Source organism: Mesoplodon bidens, assembly GCF_964165515.1.
Source record: "Mesoplodon bidens genome assembly, chromosome: 6".
Taxonomy (NCBI): Eukaryota; Metazoa; Chordata; class Mammalia; order Artiodactyla; family Ziphiidae; genus Mesoplodon; species Mesoplodon bidens.
The window spans coordinates 10,750,796-10,778,230 of NC_138162.1; the positions used below are offsets into that span (position 1 = coordinate 10,750,796).

Genomic DNA, 27,435 nt, shown 5'->3' on the forward strand with positions numbered 1-27,435 from the left:
AAAAATTGAAAGTGCTTACCCAGTAAAAGAACCGAAGTAGTCCTGAACTGTTACGTAAGACTTTTTACAGTTGGATCTTTGTCAAAAGGGGGTGGGGGTGATGGGAGAAAGCAGCAACAACAATCAAAAAAGTTCGAGCTGCTGTGGCTTAGAGGACAACTTCTCTGTTTCCAGATAGGATTCTTGCTGTAGAAATGGAACTCCCAGCCAGCACAGCATCCTGTCCCGGTAGAGAAATGAGTTTGTCAGTAAAAAAAAATTAGATACTGGAACCCAGACTAGATGAGGTATTGAACCGCGCCAGATTTCCTTGCAGCCCTGTCTGCTCAGCTCGCATTGAACTATATATGACCCAGATGATGGACAGAAGCACATTCAGTCATGTGCACACTGGAAGAAAGCGGATTTGCTGGTCCCTGGCAGTGCAGGGGTTTGTCTTCTGATTGGGCTGTGCCCTGATCAGTGAAATGTGAAGCCCTCACCATTCAGAGGCCGTAATTCAGGACTGGCAGTTTGAGTGTCTGGCTGCCTCTAGTCACTGAGAGAGACTTTGAAGGTGTTGCTTTTGTTTGGTGGCATTACCCACTCAGAGGTTACTTACACCTATGTACTAGTATTAGGAACAATGCTAGCCTTCCTGAAATGCAAGAAGGAAGCCGACTTTGCCTGAATTCTGTCATCTTATTGTTGATGAACTTTGCTCTAACTTAACCCAATTATTTGAGAATTTTTGTGATCTTAACCAAGGCCCATGTCCAGACCACACCCTGGCCGTGCTTTTATGGGTATGATAAGGTAAAAATAAAGGTAGCATTTGACCTTGAAGCTTCCTAGATGATACAAATTGCTCTTAATGAAAATTGGATGGATGGACAGCAGAGAAGTTAAGTTTGGGATTCTGGAGTCTTTGAATGTGCTAGGAAGAAGCTTTATCTCTTATCGCCTTTGTGAAGCTGTCACTCTTATCCTAGTCCTTAGTCACATAGGGGACTGCTGGGGGGAAGCTACCAACGTATAGGATCCCATTGAACTGTGACATAGCCTTTATGCAAGATAGCCACAGTCTACTCTCTCTAGTCTGTCTGAACTAGGGTCCTTGGGATTATTTCCTGTCTTTCTGGGCCACTAGGAAATGAGGCCATTGTTTGGACTGTTGGTTGTGACATTTTTGTTTAGTATATGAAAGTTGCTTTGTTTAATGCAAATTAACACTATTTTTTTTTAAATTTGAAGCAATAAAGGAATCAGCTTATATAATCCTAAACTGGTGTTTAGACATATAAATACTTTGGTTTATTTTCTGCCTCTCTTACACTTGTGGAAATATATCCATGGTCAGTGTATAGCGTCTGTCTGTTTTGCTGTAAATTCTGGGTTTGGATGTTTAAGTATTTGTAATTTCTTAGATGTTACACAGCACCCTATATATGGGGACTGCCCAGGAATTTTTCTCTTGTCTTAACCTGGAGAAGCTGGGTTGATATGCTATGGGATATAACAATGATCAAAGTCAGAAAAGAAGGGATGCACACCCCCTCTTTCTGTAAACTACAGAACAATCATTCCTTTTTTTCTTTAAGTTGTGGTAAAATATACGTAAAGTAAAATTTACCATTTTAATGTCTGTAGTCTGTAGCATTAGGTACACTCACATTGTTGTATAATCATCCCCACCACCTATCTCCAGAATATTTTTATTTCCCCAAACTGAAACTCTGTACCTAACATTAACTTCTTATTCCTTCCTCCCCCAGCCCCTGGCAACCACCATTCTTTCTGTCTCTATGAATTTGACTATTCAAGATACCTCATAAAAGTAGAATCATACAGTACTTGTCTTTTTGTGACTGGGTTACTTCACTTAGCTTAATGTCCTCTAGGGTCATTCATGTTGTAGCATGTGTCAGAATTTCCTTCCTTTTTAAGGTGGAATAATATTCCGTTCCATTGTACGTATAGACCGCATTTTGTTTATCCTTTCATCTGTCGATGGACACTTAGTTGCTCCCACCTTTTGGCTATTAAGACAATCATTCTTGACCATTCTTGTAATCTTGTGAGGGCTTCTTTACAGAGCTGTTCTGACCCATCTTAAAAGCTATTCCATTTTATCAGTTGGAAGGGTTTTGATATGCCTTTTAACTTTAGAGACTAACTAGGCCCTACTATCAGATTTGCTAGAGAAGGGCAGATTCTTTTCAGCCTTCTTGGATGAGGCTTAAAACATAATTCCACTCTATTTATTTTTTATGGGTTTATCTTTTCCTATTACACTCTGAGCTCTTCCTGGGCAGGGACTGTAGTAAATTCCTTTTGAATTGTGCCTGTGCCTCTTGTTTAGGAAGTAGACATCAATAAAAATTAGTTGGAAAAAATGTGAATTAATGAACAATAATAGAATTATAGCTAATTTTATTGGATTTTTATTATAGGCAAGACACTGTGACAGATGTTTTATATGCATTATTTAACTTCCAAAACAGCTCTGAGATAAGTGTTGCTATCTTCATTTAATAGATAGCTTGTTCAGGACCTCATAGCATGTAAAAGATACAACTGAGATTTGAACCCTTGTCTCTTTTGGCTCCAGAGCCACTATGCAAACTCCGTAGTGAGGTGATGATCAGTGGGTTTGGAAGCAGGAGATTAAGGCTAAGCATTGATTCCAAATCAGATATTCTTTCATTAGGCATCAGGAGCTATAGCCCTGTGATAGAGATGGTTCATGAGTGGATACTCAGAGGAAAGCTTTGCACTTTATAGATCTTTAGCTGAACAACCCCTTGTTGAACTCAGTTCACACATATTCCTGTGTATGTAAATTCTCTTTCTTAGGTTATTTTGAAAGTGCAGTTAAATGAATGCACTAGAACGAATGAATCGATGTTCCTCATACATACATGAATGATACTGTTCTGGGTGATAGGGTGAGTCAAGAATAAACCAGAACAGGGCTTCCCTGGTGGCGCAGTGGTTGAGAGTCTGCCTGCCGATGCAGGGGGCGCGGGTTCGTGCCCCGGTCCGGGAAGATCCCACATGCCACGGAGCGGCTGGGCCCGTGAGCCATGGCCGCTGGGCCTGCGCGTCCGGAGCCTGTGCTCCGCGACGGGAGAGGCCGCAACAGTGAGAGGCCCGTGTACCGCAAAAAAAAAAAAAAAAAAAAGAATAAACCAGAACAGATTCTTATGGATCTTGCATGCTAGTGAGGAGACAGAAAAACAAGTTTACAAAGTAATATAAAGTAAAACAGGAAACCATGCTATGAGCAAAATAAAATAGGGTAATGTGATGTTGGACAATGCGTTGGGGGTAGATTTGGATGAGGGACTCCTTAAATGAGGAAATACCCAGGAATGCTTCTCTGAGGAAGTAAAATATACAAGCTGAGAGCCAAACGATGACAAGAAGAATCCTAGAGGATAAAGAGCTAAAAGAAGTGTGATCTGAGCAATGAGAACGAGATATAAGAGCTCTAAGATAGGATTGAGTTTGGTGTGTTTGAGGAGCAGAAAGAGTAGCATGGCTAAAGTGGAGTGAATGCAGGTAGGAGATAATGTTGGAGAGGTAGGATGGCATCCTATCATGTAGGGCCTTGTGAGCTGTGATAAGAAATTTGGATTTTTCCCAAAGGTAGGAGATAGGAAGGTTTTAAGCAGAAGAGTCCTCCTGACACTACCTTTTTTTTAAAATTAAATTTAATTAATTAATTTATTTATTTTGGGCTGCTCTGGGAGGCATGTAGGATCTTAGTTCCCGTGCCCCCTGCAGTGGAAGCACAGAGTCCTAACCACTGGACTGCTAGTGAATTCCCCTGACACTACCTTTAACTGGAGTCCTTCCCAAGTTGGAGACTTTGCCAAGGCTTTCACATGTTAGTGGCCAGCTCTAGGTGTCCTAGCAGAATGATACTTCTTTTACAAGAATGCTGGGGCAACCATTGGTTTCATTGCTCTTTCCACATCACAGAGGGCTCGTTCAACAGGAGTCTTGTTGTTTTCACAACATCACTGTTGTGTGGATAGGGTTTTATGTGCTGGTTTTCTGTATTAATTTAGGCTAAAATTCAGTTCTTAATTAGACCTGATCTTTCTGTGTCAGTAACTTTGAAGGACGTGTTCTTGGCAGTTGATAATGGCTGTTTCATTTATATGATATACTTAAGGGCATACTGATGGGAATCTGAAATTGACAAGTAAAGAGGAACTTTCCCAGTATTCTTTTTATTTTTTGGCTTTGTCGGGTCTTAGTTGCAGCATGCAGGATATTTGTTTAGGTGCGTGGGCTCTTCACTGTGGTGTGTGGGCTTCCTTCTATTTTCTCTCTCTAGTTGAGGCCTGCCGGCTCAGTTGTGGCACGCGGGCTTAGCTGCCCCGTGGCATGTGGGATCTTAGTTCCCCAACCAGGGATTGAACCCGCGTCCCCTGTGTTGGAAGGTGGATTCTTTACCACTGGACCACCAGGGAAGTCCGTTTGCCAGTATTCTTTTTATTTTTTTTAAGATTATTTATGTATGTATGTATGTATGGCTGCATCAGGTCTTAGTTGTGGCATTCAGGATCTTTGTTGAGGCATGCAAGATCTTCCATTGCAGTGTGCAGGCTCTTCTTTGTGGTGCGCGGGCTTCTCTCTAGTTGTGGTGTGCAGGTTTTCTCTTCTCTAGTTGTGGCACGCAGGCTCCAGGGTGCATGGGTTCTGTAGTTTGCGGCATGCAGGCTCTCTAGTTGAGGCGCACGAGCTCATTAGTTGCGGCCTGCAGGCTTAGTTGCCCCGCGGCATGTGGGATCTTAGTTCCCTGACCAGGGATCGAACCCACGCGCCCTGCATTGTAAGGCGGATTCTTTACCACTGGACCACCAGGAAAGTCCCCCTTTCCCAGTATTCTTAAATAAGGTTGTATTCAGGTATTCTGACTCTAGTAGGGTTAATTGCTAACATTTATCCCATATTATTTAATTTTTTCAAACACTGTGAAAAATACCGAACATAACATTACACACCTGATAGTTTCATTTTATAGATCAGTTGCATTCAAATTGTTTTGACCATTATCCTCTGTAAGAAAGATATTTTATATTGTAATCCATTATACACGTATTTGTATATATATCTATGTATCAATATCTATATCTGAAACCATACTTTCATGGTATAGTACTTGTCCTTATTACATGTAGTCATCTGCTTTTTTTTTTACTTAAAAAATATTATTTACAAGCCACTAAATTGATTTTAAAACCCACTGAAGGGACAATCTGAACTTTGAAAAAACGTTATAGGGGAGAAATCTGAGGCTCAGAGAGGTTATGACTTGTCATTTGTCACATAGCAAGGAAGTAGCAGAGCTGGGACTTAAACCATTGCTAATGATTCCAAAGTCCTTCCTTGTTACCACATTGTATAGCTTTTCTAGTGATTATAACCTTCAGTGAAACTGAACAAAAATGAAAACACCAAAAATGACCTTTAATAATGATTATATAAAATATAAATTTTCAAAGCAGAGGCTATAGGGTGGGACAGAAATATTCTTCCTATGATTATGTCCTCTGCCTTTTTCAAAGAGCTGTTGGCCACTTGGTGTTGTCTTCCATATGTTGGACAGCATGCAGTTTATATTACTCATTAGTTGTACTGGGAACCAGCAGATTCCCAAAGCACTTGTATCTCGTTACTCAGCCTACCCCTGGGCTAATCTTGGCTTCTTAAAATAATAGCTGTGTGATACCTAGCTTATGAGAGTGAGAATGTGGCCTCTCAAAAGCGAGCTGTTGCAGTGTAACTTGGAGTCAGTGCTCAGATACAAGACAGGAAATATATCTAGCGTCTGAGTCCAGCCCTGCCGTTTTCTGACCTGGTTACGGTACTGGTTGAGTTAATTTTGCCGAAAGGAGAAATCATGTCCTCCTCTCCCGCTGGAGGATAAGGCTGTATCAAAGGGAAAGGGTAGGGAATTAATGCCTTTTGTTTACTATGAGCCAGACATGTGCTGTACTCTAGGCCAGGGGTCCCTAACCCTCGGTCCACGGCCTGTTAGGAACCAGGCCGCACAGCAGGAGGTGAGTGGCGGGCGAGCGAGCAAAGCTTCATCTGCCACTGCCCAACACTCCCCATCGGTCGCATTACCGCATGAACCATTTCCACACCCACACCCACACCCCAGTCCGTGGAAAAATTGTCTTCCAGGAAACTGGTCCCTGGCGCCAAAAAGGTTGGGGACTGCTGCTCTACACCACCCCTTTTAATCTAATTTAATTTAATTTATTTTTTGGCTGTGTTGGGTCTTTGTTGCTGCATGCAGGCTTTTCTTCAGTTACAGCAGCAGGGGCCACTGTTCGTTGCAGTGCGCGGGCCTCTCATTGCAGTGGCTTCTCTTGTTGTGGAGCATGGGCTCTAGGTATGTGGGCTTCAGTAGTTGTGGCACATGGGCTTCAGTAGGTGTGGTGCTCGGACTCTGGAGCACAGGCTCAGTAGTTGTGGCACATGGGCTTCAGTAGTTGTGGTGCTCGGGCTCTAGAGCGCAGGCTCGGTAGTTGTGGTGCATGGGCTTAGTTGCTCCACGACATGTGGGATCTTCCTGGACCAGGGCTCAAACCCGTGTACCCTGCATTGGCAGGCAGACTCTTAACCACTGCGCCACCAGGGAAGCCCTCTAGGCCCTTTTGACATAGGTTTTAGTTTAATTCTCACGACAGTTCTGTGAGGGGAAAGTTATTATCCCTATTGTTTTCATTTATTATTTTTATTTCTTAAAATTAGGATACAGAACAATCAGGACACAGAGCAGTTACAGTGCCCCAAAAAACTATTTTGTGTATTATCCTTATTTTACAGAAAAGAAACAGTGAGGCTCAGAGAGAAGAAATGATTCTTAAACAATCACAAAGTCAGGTAGTGGCTGAGGTTGGGACAGAAGCTACACTATACTTACCTTTAAAAATCGTACCTTCGGGGCTTCCCTGGTGGCTCAGTGGTTGAGAATCTGCCTGCTAATGCAAGGGACACGGGTTCGAGCCCTGGTCTGGGAGGATCCCACATGCCACGGAGCAACTAGGCCCATGAGCCACAACTACTGAGCCTGCGCGTCTGGAGCCTGTGCTCCGCAGCAAGAGAGGCCGCGATGGTGAGAGGCCCGCGCACCACGATGAAGAGTGGCGCCCTCTTGCCACAACTAGAGAAAGCCCTCGCACAGAAACGAAGACCCAACACAGCAAAAATAAATTAATTAATTAGTAAAAACTCCTACCCCCAACATTAAAAAAAAAAAATCGTACCTTCACCGTAGAACTGAATTGGAGCTCTAAGTTGATGAGACTGTGCAGAAGGGGACATTCCTAGGCTTTAAGAATAAAGGGTTATGTCATAGGATGGAAGCCTTTGAAAACCCAACACTGTGGGAATAGAGCTGCTTTCTTATTCCTGTGTAGTGTGGGGTTTGTCTAGGATACCTCCAACACTTTCTTTTTGTTTTTTTTTTGGCTGTGTTGGGTCTTCGTTGCTGTGCGTGGGCTTTCTCTAGTTGCGGTGAGTGGGGGCTCCTCTTCGTGGCAGTGCGCAGGCTTCCCATTGAGGTGGCTTCTCTTGTTGCAGAGCACGGGCTCTAGGTGTGCGGGCTTCAGTAATTACAGCACTTGGGCTCAGTAGTTGCAGCACGCGGGCTCAGTAGTTGTGTCTCAAGGGCTCTAGAGCACAGGCTTAGTAGCCGTGGCACATGGGCTTAGTTGCTCCGCGGCATGTGGGGGATCCTCCTGGTGCAGCCACTGCACCACAGGGGAAGTCCCACCTCCAACACTTTTTTTTTTTTTTTTTTTTTTTTTTTTTGCGGTACGCAGGTCTCTCACTGTTGTGGCCTCTCCCGTTGCGGAGCACAGGCTCCGGACGCGCAGGCTCAGCGGCCATGGCTCACGGGCCCAGCCGCTCCGTGGCATGTGGGATCTTCCCGGACTGGGGCACGAACCTGTGTCCCCTGCATCAGCAGGCGGACTCTCAACCACTGCGCCACCAGGGAAGCCCCAACACTTTTTTAATCAGTATAGATTCATGTTTTTAGTCTTTATGCAGTTGCTTTTCAGTGAAAAACTGGAGTTTAATCTTCTGCTAGTTTCCTTTATTAACCTGCTGGGTTTTGTTTTTGTTTTTCCTTTTTTTCTTCCGCCATGACTTGGACATAGGTTTTTTTTCTCTTGGGCTTGAACTGGGTTGGCTCTCCAAAGCTTCTGGACCTCGTTTCTGGGGTAGGCAAAAATAGTCAGGTGCCCCAGTGTCTGCTAGGGAAAAGGGTAAAATCACGTGGGTATGATTGGGTCGAAGGCGTGGCTCATAAAACATTACTCCTGTGGCTGCCAAGAAAATGCTCATTTTTTTGTGAAGAGACTGGTCCAGTGTTAGTCGTTCGATTATATAATTAAAGCAGGGATTTTGGATAATTTCTTTAGATATATGATAAAGCCTACTTTTTCTCCCCCATTTTGTCTTCTCATGGATCACATCAAGGGTAAAGATGGGACTTTGCAAAACTGTTATGCAAAACTGTTACTTTGAATTCTTATAACATCCTTACTAAGTTGGCATTGTCATTTCCTCCTTTATACAAATGAGGAAAACTGAGGTACAGAGAGGTTAAGTAGTAGCTTCTTCAAGATTCCTAAGACAGAGCCAGTAATCTAACTCAGGTTTTTTTGTGGGGTTTTGTTTTGTTTTGTTTTTGGTGTGTATGGATTTTGTTTTTGTTTTTGTTTTGGTGTGGCTCCAAAGTTGTCTCTTTGTATTACCTATTTGCTATCTTCACTAACACACTTCCAGTGCCTCTCAAGGGCATTGCCAGTGTTCAGAGAATGGTGGTGGTGATTATACCCCTTTTTTCCCTTTAAATTATCAAATCATTCTTGAACATTTTAACTTTAAAAAGAGATTCAGTTCAGAGTTGTGTTATGGTGACTTCAACATCATTTAAAAACTCACGGCATCAAAATCTTCAGGAGCTGATTGAAACATTGAGGGACCTAGGGCTGTTGAGATTTGGAATATCCACTGATCCAGAGCCACATGGTTACTGGGCAGAAGGTGATAGGGCAGAAAGGTACTTGGCTATGGGCTGAGCCCACGTGGGGTCAGACTGTATCACAGGAAGAAGCCAGAGCTCAATTCCAGGTCACAGAGGGCTGAACTTAGGCAGGTACCAGCACTCCCAAGGAATATGGTTCAGAGGCAGGCCATTGGTGGCCAGCGTTTTGGCCTGACTTACCATTTGTAATTACTACTAGGCCTCTCCAAGCAGGTCTATTAACCTTTATTATTTTTTAAAAAACATTTATTTATTTATTTGGCTGCGCTGGGTCTTAGTTGCGGCATGTAGGATCTAGTTCCCTGACCAGGGATTGGACCCAGGCCCCCTGCATTGGGAGCGCAGTCTTAGCCACTGGACCACCAGGGAAGTCCCTGTTAACCTTTTAAATGTATAGAGAGGTCATGTTCAGGAGATACCTGCCACTGGAATTACACACTTTCTAGAAGTTTACATGGTCACCATTCCCATTAGAGTCATAAGTGCCCACTGACAAAACATGGCAGGGATTAATTCACTTAAGCAGTTTTAAGGGAGCCTTTTTTAACTTTAAAAATTGTGAATATATGTTTTTCTTCTTTGTCAAAATTGTTACCGCCCTTTTTTCTCCAGGCTTCTAAAGGCATTAGCTATTAATACTTGAAAAGTTAGAAAATTAATATTTTTTCTTTCATATGTATTTTATTTAACTAATAAACTTTATTTTTGGAGCAGCTTTAGTTTCACCCCCAAATTGAGTGGAAAGTACAGAGAGTTCCAGTATACTCCCTGTTCCCAATGTGTATGACCCCCGACCAACTATCAACATCCAGTACCAGAGTGATGCATTTGTTACAGTTGATAAACCTACACTGACACATCATTGTCACCCCAAATCCATAGTATTTATTTATTTATTTGTTTACTTACTTACTAACTTATTTATAAAATGACCATTGCTGGTTTCAGCCACTGCTCTTTTAAAAAATATATTTATTTATTTATTCATGCATGCATGCATGCATGCATGTAGCGCCAGGGAGTCTTTGTTGCAGCGCGCAGGATCTCCGTTGCAGCCTTCGGACTCTTGGTTGCGGCATGTGGACTTCTTAGTTGTAGCATGTGGACTCTCAATTGCGGCATGCACGTGGGATCTAGTTCCCCGACCAGGGATCTAACCCAGGCCCTCTGCGTTGGGAGTGCAGAGTCTTACCCACTGAACCACCCGGGAAGTCCTCATAGTTTAGTTTAGATTTCACTCTTGGTGTTGTACGTTCTGTGGATTTTGACAAATAGATAATGATGTGTATTACCCTTGCAGTATGTTACAGAACAGCTTCACTGCCCTAAAAGTTCTCTGTGCTCTGCCTATTCATACCTCTCTCCCTCCTTTCTAACCACTGGCAACTACTGATCTTTTTGCTGTCTCCATAGTTTTGCCTTTTCCAGATGTTACACAGTTGGAATCATGTAGTATGTGGCCTTTTTAGATTGGCTTCTTTCACTTAGTAATATGCATTTAAGTTTCCTCCATGTCTTTTCATAGCTTGATAGCTCATTTCTTTTTAGCACTGAATAATAATTCCTTTGTCTGGATGTGCCACAGTTTATCCACTCACCGACCAAAGGGCATCTAAGCCACTTCCAAGTTTTGGCAGTTATGAATAAAGCTGCTATATATAAATATATAAACATCTGTATGTAAGTTTTTGTGTGGACATAAGTTTTCAGTTCATTTGGGTAAATACCAAGGGTGGTTACTGGATCATATGGTATGAGTATGTTTAGTTTGTATGCAACTGCCAAACTGTCTTCCAAGATAGCATTTCTACCAGCAAGGAATGAGAATTCTGGTTGCTCTACATCATCCTCCCCAGCATATGATATTATCTCTCTCTCTCTCTCTCTTTTTTTTTTTTTTTTGGTGTGGGAGTCATTCTAACAGGTGTGTAGTGATATCTTGTCATATTAACTTGCACTCCCCTAATGACAGATGATGTTGAACATCTTATGCTTGATTGCCATCTCTGTATCTTCTTTGGTCAGGTGTCTAGTAAGGTTTCTCACCTATTTTTTAATTTGGTGGTTCATTTTCTTATTGTTGAGGGTTTTTTCTTATTGTGGAGTTTTAAGAGTTTCTTTTATAATTTTGGATAGCAGTTCCTTATCAGATGTCTTTTACCAATATTTTCTCGTAGTCTGGTCATCTCATTCTAATGACATTGTCTTTAGCAGACCAGAAATTTTTCATTTTAATGAAGTCTAGCTTACTAATTATTTCTTCCATGGGTCATGCTTTTGGTGTTGTACCCAACAATTCATTGCCATGCACAAGGTCATCTAGGTTTTCTTCTAGGAGTCTCATAGTTTTGTGTTTTTCATTTAGGTCTGTGATCCATTTTGAGTTAATTTTTGTTAAGGGTGTAAGGTCTGTGTGTAGATTGATTTTTTTTTTTTTTTACACGTAGATATCCAGTTGTTCCAGCACCATTTCTTGAAGGCTAACTTTGCTACATTTTATTGCCTTTACTCCTTTGTCAAAGATCATTTGGTTGGATTTATTTGGGTCCATTTCTAGGCTCTCTGTTCTGTTCCATTAATCTATTTGTTCTTTCCCCAATACCACACTGTCTTGATTACTGTGACTTTGTAATAATTCTTGAAGTCAGATAGTGTCAGTTCTTCAGCTTTGTTCTTCTATTTCAATATTGTATTGGCCATTCTGGGTCTTTTGCCTCTCCATATAAACTTTAGAATCAGTTTGTTGATATCTACAAAATAAGTTGCTGGGATTTTGATTGGGATTGCATTGAATCTGTAAATCAAGGTGGGAGGAACTGGTATCTGGTGATATTGACTCTTCCTATCTATGAATATGTAATATCTCTCTAGTACTTTTGACATTTTTTTCATCAGGATTTTGTAGTTTTCCTCATAAAGATCTTGTACATATTTTGTTAGTTTTATACCTAAGTATTTCATTTTGGGGGGGTTGTGCTATTGTAAATGGTAATGTATTTTTAATTTCAAATTCCACTTGTTCCATTACTGGTATATAGGAAGGTGACTGACTTTTATTAACCTTGTATCCTGAAACCTTATTATCACTGCTTATTAGTTCCAGGAGTTTTTTGTTGATTCTTTAGGATTTTCTACATAGACGATCTTGTCATCTGTGAACAAAGACAGATTTATTTCTTCCTTCCCAATCTGTATACCTTTTATTTCCTTTTTGCTGTCTTATCACAATAGCTGGGACTTCCAGTGTGTTGTTGAAAAGCAGTAGTGAGAGGGGCATCCTTGCATTGTTCCTGATCTTAGCAGGAAAGCTTTGAGTTTCTTATCATTAAGTTTCGTGTTAGCTGTAGGTTTTTTGCAGGTGTTATCACATTAAGGAAGTTCCCATCTATTCCTAGTTTCCTGAGTATTTTTATTGGGAATGGGTGTTGGATTTTGTCAAATGCTTTTTTCTGCATCTATTGATATGATCAAGTGTTTTTTTTCTTTAGCATGTTGATATGATGGATTATATTAATAATTTTCAAATGACAAACAAGCCTTGCATACCTGGAATAAATCCCATTTGGTTATGATGTATAATTCTGTTTACATTGTTGGATTCCATTTGCTAGTATTTTGTTGAGGATTTTAAAATCTGTATTAATGAGAGAAATTGGTTTGTAATTTTCTTACAAGGTCTTGGAATGCTGGCCTCACATAATGAGTTAAGAAATATTCCTTCTTTTTTTTTTTTTTTTTTTTTTCTTTTTGCGGTATGCGGGCCTCTCACTGTCGCGGCCTCTCCCGTCGCGGAGCACAGGCTCCGGACGCGCAGGCCCAGCGGCCATGGCTCACGGGCCCAGCCGCTCCGCGGCACATGGGATCCTCCCAGACCGGGGCACGAACCCGTATCCCCTGCATCGGCAGGCGGACTCTCAACCACTGCGCCACCAGGGAGGCCCAGAAATATTCCTTCTGCTTCTGTATTCTGGAACAGATTATAGAAAATTGGTATAATTTTGTTCTTACGTGTTCCGTAGAATTCACCAGTGAACCCGTCTGGGCCTGGTGCTTTCTGTTTGGGAAGATAATTAATTATTGATTTAATTTCTTTAATAATAAGCCTATTTAGATTATTTCTTCTTGTGTGAGTTTTGGGAGATTATGTCTTTCCAGGAATTGGTCCATTTCATCTAGGTTATCAAATTTGCGGGCCTAAAGTTGTTCATAGTAGTATTTCTTTATTCTAATGTCTGTGTGATCTGTACTGATGTCACTTCTTTCATTTCTGATTTTGGTAATTTGTGTCTTCTCCCTTGTTTTCTTAGCCTGGCTAGAGGCTTATCGATTTTATTTATATTTTCAAAGAACCAGCTTTTGGTTTTGTTGATTTTCTCTATTGATTTCTTATTTTCGATTTCATTGATTTTTTTTTTCTCTAGTTCTTATTATTTCTTTTCTTCTGCTTGCCTTGGGTTTAATTTGCTCTTCATATTCTAGTTTCCTAAGGTGGAAGCTTAGATTATTGATTTTAGATCTTTTCTAATATTCAATTTTCAACTCTAATATTGAATTCAAATTCAACTCTAAAACATTCAGTGCTATTAATTTTTCTTTAAGCACTGTGTTTGATGCATCCTACAAATTTTGGTAAGTTGTATTTCATTTGATAAGTTGTATTTTCATTTTTTAAATATTTGAAGATATTTTTAAAATTTCTCTTCAGATTTCTTCTTTGACCCATGTGTTTAGAATTGTATTGTTTAATCTCCAAATATTTTAAGTAATTTTCCAGCTATCTTGCTGTTATTGATTTCTAGTTTAATTCCATTGTGATCTGAGAGCAGACATTCACTATATGATTTCTATTCTTTTAAGTTTGTTAAGGTGTGTTTTACGATCCAGAATGTGGTTTATCTTGGCAGACGTTCCACATGAGCTTGAGAAGAATGTGTAATATGCTGTTGTTGGATAAAGTAGTCTGTAAATATCAATTATATTCTGTTGATTTGTAGTTCAGTTTAGTTCAGCTATGTCCTTACTGATTTTATGGCTGTGGATCTGTCCATATCTGATAGATGGGTGTTAAAGTGTCCAACTATAATAATAGATTCAAATCTATTTCTTTTTGTGGTTCTACCAGTTTTTACCTCATATTTTTTCATAAGCTAAAAATTTATAAATTAGTGTTTACTATATTATTATGATGATTTAAATTATACATACACATACTTTTGATATATGTCACAATAAAAATAAAAATTGGACACACATAAATAAAAATTTAAAAATGAAACAGCATGAATAAGTATTCAACCACATTTTGGGTCAAAGAGTTGTAAATTTAAATAAAGAGTTTACCTCATATTTTGATGCTGTGTTGTTAGGTGCATACACATTAAGGGTTGTTATGTCATCTTTGGAATACTGATGCCTTTATCATTATGTTATCCCTGATAACTTACCTCACTCTGAAATCTGCTTTGTCTGAAATTAATATACCCATTCTTACTTTTTTTTTTAGCCTGTTAACTTGTTTTTAAAGTTTTTAAATTTTATTGTGGAAATATCCAAATATATGCAGATGTAAAGAGAATGGTATAAAGAGCCCTGATGTACTCATCAGTCAGTTCCAAAAATTATAACTTTTTTGAAGTATTTAAAAAACTTTTCCCCAAATACTATTACAAAAATTTCAAACACCAGAGAAGTTAAAGACTGTAGAGTGAATACTCATATGCCCACCTCCTGTATTCTCCCACTAATGTTTCACTCTGCTTTAATCCATATCTATCCATCCATCTGTCCCTCTACCCATCTGTCAATTCATTTACTTTTAAAAAAATAAATATAGGTTACATACAATATTATGTTAGTTTCAGGTGTTCTACATAATGATTTGACATTTGTATACATTGTGAAATGATCCTCATGGTAAGTCTAGTAACCATCTGTTCCTGTACAACTTTCAATATTATTGACCGTACTCCTTATGATGTATATTACAACCCCATGACTTATATAACTGGAGGTTTGTACCTCTGAATCCCCTTCACCAATATCATCCACTCCACCAATATCATCCACTCCACCACCCCCCTCTTTTGGCAACCACCTATTTGTTCTTTGTGTCTGTGAGTCTGTTTCATTTTGTTTTGTTTATTAGATTCCAAATGTGAGATTGCGTGGTATTTGTCTCCATCTGACTTATTTTACTTAGTATAATATCCTTTAGATTCATCCATGTTGTCACAAATGGCAGGATTTCATTTTTTTAGTGACCAAATAATATTTCATTTTATATACATAACCACATCTTTTTACCCACTCGTCTATTGATGGACACTTAGGTCGCTTCCATATCTTCCTATTGTAAATAATGCTGCAATGAAGATTGGTATGTATGTATGTATATTCAAATTAGTGTTTTTGTTTTCTTTGGGTAAATACCCAGAAGTGAAATTGTTGGATCTTATGGCAGTTCTATTTTTAACTTTTTGAGGAATTTCTATACTGTTTTCTATAGTGGCTGCACCAGTTTACAGTCCCACCAACAGTGCACAAGATTTACCTTTTCTCCATATCTTCACCAAGACTTACTTGTTGTCTTCTTGATTAAAAATAAAAGGGTGGAGAAAGATATATCATGGTAACACCAATCAAAAGAAAGCAGGGCAGGGGTGTCCTTCAAACACATCAAACATCAAAACACTTTTGTGTTTTGATGACATACCTGCTTTCTTTTTTTTTTTTTTAATTATTTATTTATTTATTTATTTATTTATTCATGGCTGTGTTGGCTCTTCGTTTCTGTGTGAGGGCTTTCTCTAGTTGCGGCAAGTGGGGGCCACTCCTCATCGCGGTGCGCAGGCCTGTCACTATCGCAGCCTCTCGTTGCGGAGCACAGGCTCCAGACGCGCAGGCTCAGTATTTGTGGCTCACGGGGCTAGTTGCTCCGCGGCATGTGGGGTCTTCCCAGACCAGGGCTCAAACCCATGTCGCCTGCATTGGCAGGCAGATTCTCAACCACTGCGCCACCAGGGAAGCCCCATACCTGCTTTCTTTTGATTGATGTTACCATGATATATCTTTCTCCATCCCTTTACTTTTAATCTATATGTGTGTTTCCAATAGACAACATGTAGTTGGGTCTTGTTTTTGGATCCACTCTGACAGTCTCTGTCTTTCAATTAGTGCATTTAAACCATTGATGTTTAAGGTGATAATTGATATAGTTGGATTAATATCTACCATATTTGTTAGTGTTTTCTATTTATTGCCCTTGTTATTTGTCCTTGATTTTGTCTTCCACATTTTTTTCTGCCTCTTGTAGTTTTAAGTGAGCATTTTATATGATTCTGTTTTCTTTCTTTTCTGAGTATGTCAATTGTACTTCTTTTTTAACTTTTTTTTTAGTGGTGCTCTAGAGTTTGCAATATACGTTTACAACTAATCCAAGTCAGCTTTCAAATAACACTATACTATTTCACAAGTAGTATGCATACCTTATAATAACAAAATATTCCTAATTCCTACCTCCCATCCCTTATATCATGTTGTCATTCATTTCATTTACACGTAAGTATATACAGTAGAATACATGCTATTACGTTTTTGGTTTTTTTTTTTTTTTTTGCGGTACGCGGGCCTCTCACTGTTGTGGCCTCTCCCGTTGCGGAGCACAGGCTCCGGACGCACAGGCTCAGCAGCCATGGCTCACGGGCCTAGCCGCTCCACAGCATGTGGGATCTTCCTGGACCGGGAAATGAACCCGTGTCCGCTGCATTGGCAGGCGGACTCTCAACCACTGCGCCACCAGGGAAGCCCGCTATTATTATTTTAAACTGTTACTTGTTAGAACTAAGAATAAGAAAAATAAGTTTTAATTTTACCTTTACTTATTCTCTAGTGCTCTTCCTTCTTATTATGTAGATCTGAGTTTCTGACTTTATTAACATTTTCCTTCCCTCTGAAGAACTGCTTTTAACACTTCTTGCTAGGCAGGTGTACTGGCAATGAATTCTCTCCAATTTTGTTTGTCTGAGAAATTCTTTATTTCTCTTTCTCTTTTGAAGGATAATTTCACAGGATACAGAATTCTAGGTTGGTGGGTTTATTTCTCTCATCACCCTAAACATTTTTCTCTATTCCCTTCTTGCTTGCATCGTTTTGAGGTTAACTTGGATGTAATTATTATCTTTACTCCTCTATAGGTAAGATGTTTTTTCCCTCTGGCTTCTTTCAAGATTTTTTTTCTTTTAAGTTATAAGTCACCCTTTTTTTATTTTTATACTTTATTTTATTTTTTATTTTATTTTATTTTGCTGCTCTGGGTCTTAGTTGTGGCATGTGGGATCTTCGCTGTGGCATGCGGGCTCTTAGTTGCGGCATGTGGACTTGTTAGTTGCGACATGTGGACTCCTAGTTGTGGCATGTGGACTCCTAGTTGCAGTATGCGAACTCTTAGTTGCAGCATGCATGCAGGATCTAGTTCCCTGACCAGGGATCGAACCCAGACTCCCTGGAGTCTTACCCACTGGACCACCAGGGAAGTCCAAGATTTGATTTTTTTCTTTTAACCTTTGATTTTCTGAAGTTTGAATACGATGTCTAGGTGTAGTGGGGGTTTTTTGGCATTGATCTTGCTTGATGTTCTCTGAGCTTCTTGGATCTGTAGTTTGGTATCTGACATTAATTTGGAGGAAATTCTCAGTCATTATTACTTCAAATACTGCTTCTGTTTCTTTCTTTTCCTTCTAGTATTCCCGTTACACATACGTAACACCTTTTGTTGTTGTCTCACAGTCCTTGGAGATTCTGTTCTTTTGTTTGTTTCAGTCTTTTTTCTCTTTGCTTTTCAGTTTGGGGAGTTTCTACTGTCATATCTTTAAGGTCAGAGATCTTTCTTTAGCCAATGCCCAGTCTACTATTGAGCCTATCAAAGCCTTCTTCATTTCTATTGCAGTATTTTTTATTTTCTAGCATTTTATTATGATTCTTTCTTAGAATTTCCACCTCCCTGCTTAAATTATCCATCTGTCTTTCATGTTGTCTGTTTTCCATTAAAACCCTTAGCATATTAATCATAGTTCTTTAAAGTTCCTGGTCTGATAATTCCAACATTTCTGCAGTGTCTGACTCTGATTTCTGATGCTTGTTTTGCCTTTCAGTATGCCTTGTGGGGTTTTTTTGTTGAAAATTGAATGTGGTGTACTAGGTAAGAGGAACTGCTATAACCAGGCCTTTAGTAATGTAGTGGTAAGATGTGCGGAAGGGGAAGCATTCTATAGTCCTTTGATTTGGTCTCAGTGTTTTGATGAGCCAGTGCCGCAGAACAGTGAACTTTACTAGTGCGTCTAAGGGTTTTTTTGCCCCTTAGGTGGGACAGGATGGCTGGGTGGGCTGGAGTTGGGTTATTCCTCTTTCTTCATGTGGGATGCTAGAGGAAGCTAGAGTTGGGTATTTCCCATCTCCTAGGCTGGTTAGGCTCTGATAAAACTCCAGCAAGTTAGGCTCTAATAAAATAATTTTTTCCTGAATGCAGGCCTTGTAAGAACAGAATGCTCTGGTATATTTCAGGGGTCTTTTTCCCCTCTCTCTTCTGGAAGCAAGAAGGAATTTTTCTCTGATATTCACTGTGAGGTCCTGGTAGAGGTTTTGGAGGTAAAACTCAAAAAGTGTGGAGCCCTCCTGTGACTGGGTCCCTCTGGAGTTTTTTGTTTTTGTTTTTGGCCGCGCCATGCAGCATGTGGAACTTCCCCAACCAGGGATTGAACCCATGCCCCCTGCATTGGAAGCATGGAGTCTTAACCACTGGACCACCAGGGAAGTCCTCCCTCTGGAGTTTTAACTCTCAGAGTTATCCACACTTAGCTTCCAACAGTTCATCAACTACAGCTTAGGTGTTCTTACTCTGGCACTGGTTCCTGTGGAATTTTCTGCTCAAGAGTTTCAGCTTTAGTAGGTTGTGATTCTCTGTTATCTGTATCTGTCTCTCCAATTTTGGGGACAGTGGTTTGCCATCTGACCTCACTTCTCTGCCACATCTATGAAGAGTTGTTGATTTTCCATTTTGTTCAGCTTTTTCTTATTGTTAGGACAGAGCGGCAACTTCTAAGCTCCTGACATGGCCAGACTGGAAACTGGAGGTGGTATTGATTTTTTAAAGAATTTGAGATAGGGATGTCATTTCTTCCTACTTTTAACCTTATCCAAAAGTTGTCATTTAGTTTAGAGAGCTTCCTGACAAGGCATTTACTTATTTTCTACACCCCTCTTTGTAAATTTGGCACATATAAGTTTACCCCATGACAAAAATGGGAGTCTTTATCCAACTGCAATGAGAAAGCTCACCATTTGGATTTCTGCATTATTTATTTATTTATTTATTTATTTATTTTGCGGCACGTGAGCTTCTCACTGCTGTGGCCTCTCCTGTTGCGGAGCACAGGCTCCAGACACGCAGGCTCAGCAGCCATGGTTCACGGGGCCCAGCCGCTCCACGGCACATGGGATCCTCCTGGACTGGGGCACGAACCCGTGTCCCCTGCATCATCAGGCGGACTCCCAACCACTGCGCCACCAGGGAAGCCCGATTTCTGCATATTTTGATTGGAAAATTTTATTTTCTTCATGACTATCCCAAGAGTTCAGAGCTTGCTTTCTCAGACCTTGTCTCTGGCCCTTAGCATAAGTCGTCTCTCTGACATCTGCTCCTGCACATCTACAAGGATCACGTTTTCTGAATCCAAAATCAGGACAACAGATCTCACATGAGATTTTTTTTTTCCCTTTTAAATAGACAATTTTTTAGAAAGGTTTTAAGTTCACAGCAATATTGAGCAGAAAGTACAGAGAGTTTCCATATACTCGCTTCCAAACATATTGTACAGTCCCCTCCCATCAACATCCCATACCAGAATGGTACATTTGTTACAATCAGTGAAGCTACATTGATATTGCACAATATTATCATCCAAAATTCATAGTTTACATTAGGGTTCACTCTTCATATTTTATACTTTATGGATTTTGGCAAATGTGTCATGATATCACATGGACTTTTTATATGGAGATTTAGTTTGAATTCCTGAATATTGGAATTTATAGAACATTGGTTCATGGAGACCACAGAACATAATAATCTTGGAAAAATCAAAGTACAGTCACTATGTAGATGTGTCAGATCAGTTTCAGTGCTTTTCTGCTTTGACTAGTGCTTGAAAGGGCCTTGGAATAGACTACGTAGCAGGTGACAAGCAGGGATACAGTCTTGTTTGCTCAGGTGGCTTAGCAAAGGCTGCAAGAGTTGCCATGGGGGTCTGCTGGGGACCAGAAGGCTATAGAGTCAGAAAGATCTGACTTTTCCGAAAGGTATCAAACTACTGGAATTTGAACATGCATAGGTTTGGATTCAACTTTTTTCTTTCACCAGTATCTCTAAAATATATGGCACATACTAGAAGCTCTGAAGTTGGTTTAATCTTCGGAAGATCAGTATATACCAGTTTTTCAGTTGTCTGGTGAAAGGATGGAAAACTAAAAAAGTCTGTCACTTTGTACAAATTCGTAGTGTTTTTCTTAATGTCTTATTTGCTTTATATATTTTTTCTGATTACATTTCCTTCTGAAAATAGAATACCTTTTTTTCTGATTTTAATGACAATACATATTCATTGTCAAACATGTCTTTTAAGTTTATTTCTTCTGAGAGCTCTACAATTAAGGCTTGTGACTAGTACTCACTTTGGAACTATAGCTGAAAACATTAAAAGCTCAGGAAACATAAAGAGTGATTTTTATATTTTATTCATAGACCTATACTGACCCTTCTCCCTAGCTAAAGACCAGAATTTTTTTTTTTTTTTTTTTTTTTTTGTGGTACATGGGCCTCTCACTGTTGTGGCCTCTCCCGTTGCGGAGCACAGGCTCCGGATGCGCAGGCTCAGCGGCCATGGCTCACGGACCCAGCCACTCCGCGGCATGTGGGATCTTCCCAGACCGGGGCATGAACCCGTGTCCCCTGCATCGGCAGGCGGACTCTCAACCACTGCGCCACAAGGGAAGCCCAAGACCAGAATACTTAATCTTTCAAATATCTTTATTTGCATGTCCCTTGGTCCCTTAAGCCTTCACACTCTCCTTTCTTCCTTATTTCTTTTGGTTAGATGAATCACACAGAGTTAAAGCTTTGGTCATCTCCTCTACCTTCTTCTTTCATGATCTCCATATCCAGTCAGCCAGGCAATTCATCATATCTGTCTTTGTTTTACTTTTACATTTCTGTTTTCATCACTGAGTAACCACCTTCCCCTCCCTTCATTCCCTGCAATCATTTTTTAAAGCTTGTATTTATTGATACTTTATATGCCAGAAATTATGCCAGGTAGTTATCAACCGGAGTTTATTTGACCATGTCGAGCACTTTTGGTTGTCACAACCTGGGGGCCAGGGCGGGTGGGGAGGGGACGGGTAGGTAGAGACCAAGGATGCTGCTAAATATCCTATTAATGCACAGGATAGCTCCTCCGTAAAAAAAGAATTATTTGGCCCCAAATGTCAATAGTGTAGAAGTTGAGAAACCTGAATCACATTAATTGTTTCATAGCTTACTTAGTCCTCACAACAACTCTTTTTTTTTTTTTTTTTTTTTTTTTTTTTTTTTGCAGTACACGGGCCTCTCACTGTTGTGGCCTCTCCCGTTGTGGAGCACAGGCTCCAGACACGCAGGTTCAGCGGCCATGGCTCACGGGCCCAGCCGCTCCGCGGCATGTGGGATCTTCCTGGACTGGGACACGAACCTGTGTCCCCTGCATTAGCAGGCGGACTCTCAACCACTGCACTACCCGGGAAGCCCCCTCACAACAACTCTTTACGTGGGTTATATTATCCCTACTTTATAGGTGATGAAACTGAGGCTCACAAGGTTTAAGTTAACTTAATCAGCATCACATAGCTAGTAAGTAATGGAGCCAAGTTCAAACTTAGGTCTGACTCAGTCTGAGCTTACAGTGGTCATGATACATAGCCTGCTCATAACTCAGACCCTTAGCTTTTACCTGGTCTACTATAATGGGTTCCTTCCTGATCTTCTTGCCTCTTATCTCTCTGTTTAAGTCTGTCTTAAGCATGGCTTAAGTCTCTAATTATACTCCCTCTCTGCTCACGATCTTCCAATGCATTTGGAATGTAGTTTTGGTTCCCCAGTCCAGCATTTAAAAAGCTGCTGCAGTCAGTCCCTGAAGTACCTTTCCAACTAATTTTCTACAACTCTCTTCTTTTCAAAGACATCTTTTCTAAGACATGCTTTATTTTCTTATTTTTGCTTCTTTATATATTTCCCAATATTCGATAACATATATACTGCTGTTGTAATTTAGAAGGTTGTTTTTAATGGCAGAAAAGAATATCCAGCCTGTCTGATGATTTAGGGATTACAAAATAAAGTGATTGTATTTTTATTTTAAAGCCCCCAGACTTCCTCTGTGTAATCCTTTGTTCATGCTGTGCCCTTTGGAATCCCACAGAACTCATTATCAGCTATTCAAATTCTTTTTGGCCATCAAGGCCCAACCTGAACACTACTGCCTGCCACTGATCCAAAGAGCAAAGAGGTTAAGAGCATGTGCTTTTACACACTGACAGGGCTAAGTTTGAGATCTGTTTTTTTCTGGTAACTAGCTGTGAGACCTTGAGCAAGTAACCCAACCTCATTAAATCTGTTGCCTCATCTGTAAAATTGGGTTGGTGTCTAGCTCACAGAGGGTTTTTGGAATTAAGTAAGAGCTCACATGTGAAGTGCTTAGCCCAGGCCTGGCACAATATGAGTGCTCAGTGAGTTCATTAATAGACCCCATTATTTGTTACCATATTATTTCTCCACTTCTTTAATTCACACCTCTGCATCTCTAATAGTATGAGCTGTAGAGTCAGAATTCATGCATTTCAATCCTGGTATCACCACTTACTAGTTGTGTAAATTTAATCAAATTACCTAGCCATCATGTGCTTTAGTTTCCACATCTATGCATATAATAGCATGTGCTCCATAGGGCTTATTTCAGGATAAAATGAGATAATATAGGTAAAGCACCTAGACTAGGTCTGGCCCATGGTAAGTGCTCAATTATGTTAGCTATTATTACCACTCTTCTAGCAGTTACTAATTCTACTACTTCTTACCTATATTCCACTCATTTGTATACTTGTAGCTCACTTATCTGAGGGTTAGCCCCTTGAAGACAAGGATTATAAAAAAATATTCATCACTGTGCCCTGAGCAGAGTTTTGAGCTTAGTTATAATGACAGTTATTTTTTACTGATACTTGATTAAGGACTTTCATAGACATCACCCTATTTGAGCCTCACAAAAATCATATGAAGTAGGCAGAGAGAATGCTAGCTAAGTATGTATATAAGTGTGTGTAGGAAAGGTAGGTATGGGTGCCTACCATGCTCTAGGCTTTGAGTCCCTCCTTCTTCACCTTATTTATACTATTTAGCTTTCATAGCTATCCTGAAAGGTAGTGTTTATTACTACATTTTTAATGTAAGGAACTTGAGGCTCAGAAAGGTTAACTAACATGATCAAAATTCAACCAACTAATGCGCTTCAGAGCCTAGACATGTTTCAACAAAGTCGTGTGTCCTCACTGTTGAATTTTCATGGCCAGGTGTCAGATTTGGTGGTATCTAAGCCACAGTCTTATTCTGTTCCTATTTCTGCTTTGGGGAACCTGGCTACCTTGTCTTCTGAAATAGCTGTTGATGTAAAATACTGCAGTAATGTCAGAGAGAAAACCTTCAGACAAGGACCATTAGAAAAACTGATCTTAGATTTCTTAGTATTCCTGTGTTTTAGAGACTGCTAAGAATAAGTAGATGAACCTACGTGGTCTGATGCCAGTGATTTCAAGGGTTCCTTGAACTTTTTTTTTTTTTTTTGCGGTACGCGGGCCTCTCACCGTTGTGGCCTCTCCCGTCGCGGAGCACAGGCTCCGGACGCGCAGGCCCAGCGGCCATGGCTCACGGGCCCGGCCGCTCCGCGTCATGCGGAATCCTCGCGGACTGGGGCACGAACCCGTGTCCCCTGCATCGGCAGGCGGACTGTCAACCACTGTGCCACCAGGGAAGCCCACCAGTTTGCTGTAGGCTCAAGTGAGAGCATTCTGAAACTTACATTATAACGTATATAGTATGTTGGAAAGAGCCCTAGATTGTTTGGAATCAGAAGTCTAGGAGTTCCTATACCAGGAATCCTTTTTTGGGAGATTTTGTAGTCTTTGAAGTCAAACAGACCTGGTTTGGGTTACCTGACCTCTCTTGAGTCTTTTTGCTTGTGTGTACAATGAGGAGTTTTGAACATCAAATGCACTGAAGTATGTAAAACACCTTGCCTTGTTCATAGCAGGTATTTAACAAAATAAATAAACTGTAATAATATTAAATGTATGTTATTCCCACCTGCAGGAAGAAGTCCAGCTGTTTAGCCCAGTATATAAGGCCTTTCTAAATCTGGCTTTCCTCAACGTCCCTCAGTCTCTTTTCCTGCCACTCACTGTCATGTGTCTTAAACCCACGCTACACAAAAGTATTCATAGTTTCAAAACAACCTCTGCTTTTATGCTGCCGTGTCTTTGTACTTGCTGTTGCTTCTGCCTAGAATGCACTTGCCACCTCTTCCCCCTTCTCTGTGTTCTGGGAGTCTACTCCTTCAAAACTGAGCTCTAATGCCACTTCTGACTGTGCAGTTTCCATCAGATCTAGCCCCACTCCACACAGATTTATCACTCCTGCCTGTGAGTTCCCACTTAGCACCTTGTTTGTGCTTTTCTTGGGCACTGTAGATAATTTCCTGGTCTTTCTCCCCCACACTTTCTAGAGGACGGTGACCCTGTCTTAGTGTCTCTCTAGAATCTGGGGCAGCAGAATGCATGACTATATCTCACTTGGGGCTTCCCTTTCAGTTTGAATTCTAGATGTGAAAAATGGGATGGCAGATCTGTTTGTTTTAAACCTCTGTGAGATATAGGCAGTCCACATGGAGGTTAATCTCATTGCTCAGATTCGGACATCACCATGTGTGCAGTTTCTTTAATCCTCCTCTAGCTATCAAAATGGATTTAGCAGTTGACATCCTCTTTTTTCTGTCTGGGGCAAATGGAGCTTTGTAGAATTTAGCCTGGAGGAGCAATGACCTTGCCTCCCCAATTCAGAATGATCCTAGGGTGTAGAACTGGATGTCATTGAGGACCTAGCATGGCTACAGTGTAGCCAGTGACAGAGTACCAGGGCCCTTGCTTACATTTATTCAGGAGACCAGGAATAATATTCAGCCTCTGATTTAATTTTCTGTGACACATTGAGTCTGTATTTTAGCCTACAGAACACTACAGCTGTGTCCTAATTCTCTTCACCCCCTCTCCCTTTCCTAGCTTGTGATCTTCATATCACTACCTTTTAAGGCATTTCTGTTCTTGGCTGATAGTCTTGCATTGGAAGTGACCACAGAACAGTGGAAAAGATAGCTCTGAATCATCCATGTAAACAAGCAAAAATTACCACTGCAAAGGAGCTGAGAGCAGTGGCATGTGTTGGGATCAGTGGTAGGTGATCTATTCCTGGGACTCACTTGTTGGGGTCTCTCTACAAAGTGGGACAAAGGTCTCAGTTAACAGAACAAAGCTGTATAATTTGTGTAATGATCTACTGGTCACTGAAGAGCAGTAATCACAGTAATAATAATTACCATTTTCTGAGGGCATACTGAGTATCTAGCCCAATGCTAGGTATTAGAGGCACAGAAATAGGTTGGATAAGGTCCCTATTCTGGAGGAGTTTGCACTTTAGTAAGGGAGACAGATTCATAAAACTGGTTGTCACATTGCAGTAAAATCAGCTCAGTAGTGCCGAGAAGTACAGGGTGCTAAGAGCACTGAGGAGAGACATATGTCTGAGACTTTGGGAGCAGAAAAGGCTAGACCATTTTTTATAAAGAAATCATGTGGTTTTTTTCTGTGGATAGTTTGCTTTCTGCCCACTCTCCTCATATTCCATTGCTTGAATGTTATTCCACTTCTCCTAGGCCAAGTTTGGTCCTGTCATTGTTACACATACCTTCTGTACTTAGGACAGTTATTACACTTATCACAATTATAATTAAATATTTCTTTATATAACTGCTTAATGTTTGTCCCTTCTACTAGTCTGTAAGGGCAGTGACCATGCCAGTCTTGTTTGCTCTGATCCCCATCATGAGGATTGTAAGCACCCAATAAACATTTGTTGAATGAATGATTGAATCCTCATGAACTCCTCAAGTCCTTGGATTGTCTCAACAGTATATAGTGTGTCTGAGGTTTAGGGAGAAATAAGCCTATAATCTTGTGGGGAAACATCTCATATCAGATTTAGTTTCCTCATGGTGACATTGTTAGGTAGTAGCCAAACCTCTGTCCTTTACAACAGCAGTCCCCAGCCTTTTTGGCACAAGGGACCAGTTTTGTGGAAGACAGTTTTTCCACAGACCTGGGGGGCGGTTGGGGGAGGTGGGGATGGGGATGGTTGAGGTGGTGATGCGAGCGATGGGCAGCGGCAGATGAAGCTTCGCTCTCTCGCCGCCACTCACCTCCTTCTGTGCGGCCCGGTTCCTAACAGGCTGCAGGCCTGTAGCAGTCCTTGGTGGCCCGGGGATTGGGGACCCCTGCTTTACAAGGAAATCCTTTAGGTTCTGAGCTACAGTGCAGAGTAGACACCTCTGACACTAGGTCTTCTTTCTCTTGCGTTTTCTGCTGTTGGTTTTTGAATAATGATACCACTATTCCCTGAAAAACACAAAAAACAAAAACAAGAAATGAGTGCTATAAATGGCTGACATAGTATTTTTTAACATCTTTATTGGAGTATAATTGCTTTACAATGGTGTGTTAGTTTCTGCTGTATTATAACAAAGTGAATCAGCTATACATATACATATATCCCCATACCTCCTCCCTCTTGCATCTCCCTCCCACCCTCCCTATCCCACCCCTCTAGGTGGTCACAAAGCTGACATAGTATTTTGATCCTCAATATCTCACCTAAAAGCTCCTCTCTCAAACTCAATATGCCAATTATTTTTCTTTGAAACTGCCAACCTTTAAAGGCATTGGTGTAAGGTAGGTTATTCTCCAGGTATAGCCAGCACGTATTAAGTGTACCGGATGTGAGACTGAACCTTTTTATAGTCTTTCCATTGAACTGTTGAGGGTCAGGGTTTGAAATTGACCTGGGTACGATCTGTGCCTGCCTTGAGATGCTGGTGAGACTCTTGACAGGAATGCGTGTCTAGCTCACATTCTGTCCCTAGCACCTAGAAAAGTGTCAGTTGTGTAATAGTAAGATGAATGTATTTGTG

At 40.6% G+C, this 27,435-nt stretch overlaps 1 protein-coding gene and 1 long non-coding RNA gene across 4 annotated transcripts in view; one reads left to right on the forward strand and one right to left on the reverse strand.

The window, feature by feature from the left end:
- Window positions 1–485, reverse strand: part of LOC308618724 — a 41,519-nt gene extending 41,034 nt beyond the window's left edge. For both annotated transcript variants that reach the window (XR_014016076.1, XR_014016077.1), the window contains exon 1: window positions 20–485. This is a non-coding gene — a long non-coding RNA (uncharacterized lncRNA). The remainder of the gene's footprint in view (window positions 1–19) is intronic.
- NR6A1 (nuclear receptor subfamily 6 group A member 1) overlaps window positions 1–27,435 on the forward strand; it is a 209,601-nt gene that overhangs the window by 88,330 nt on the left and 93,836 nt on the right. The gene's annotated exons all lie outside the window — the stretch shown is intronic.